This window comes from Penaeus monodon, chromosome 33 (assembly GCF_015228065.2).
Source record: "Penaeus monodon isolate SGIC_2016 chromosome 33, NSTDA_Pmon_1, whole genome shotgun sequence".
Classification (NCBI taxonomy): Eukaryota; Metazoa; Arthropoda; class Malacostraca; order Decapoda; family Penaeidae; genus Penaeus; species Penaeus monodon.
The window spans coordinates 32412046-32412326 of record NC_051418.1 but is presented as its reverse complement, the minus strand read 5'-3'; the positions used below and the strand labels follow the sequence as shown (position 1 = coordinate 32412326).

The 281-nt window shown below is 36.3% G+C and overlaps 1 protein-coding gene across 3 annotated transcripts in view; it reads right to left on the bottom strand.

Annotated features, from left to right (window-relative positions):
• The window catches only part of LOC119594393 (sodium/potassium/calcium exchanger Nckx30C-like), a 174335-nt gene that overhangs the window by 173520 nt on the left and 534 nt on the right, over positions 1-281 (bottom strand). For all 3 annotated transcript variants that reach the window (XM_037943455.1, XM_037943456.1, XM_037943457.1), the window contains exon 2: positions 98-279. The gene's annotated coding sequence lies outside the window, so the exon portion shown is untranslated. The remainder of the gene's footprint in view (positions 1-97; positions 280-281) is intronic.

Below are 281 nucleotides of genomic sequence, written 5' to 3'. Positions count from 1 at the left end.
AACTCCACAGAAACTCACAAAGAGATAACCGAATGCCTTTAAAGCAAATCACACCTAACCAATACAAATTTTTTTTCTTTTTTTTACCGAAACTTACCAAAAAGTATCGACAGAGATATCACGTCAAAGGGCTCAGACTCTTGACCATGTTAGACAGACACTCGATCACACACAGACGCATGCATAACTTTTTTTTATCGAAAATTCCTCAAGGAGATGTCACTGTTTCCATCACTGGATTATCTGGATTTATTTTTTCTTCACAGATCGTAAAGCAAACT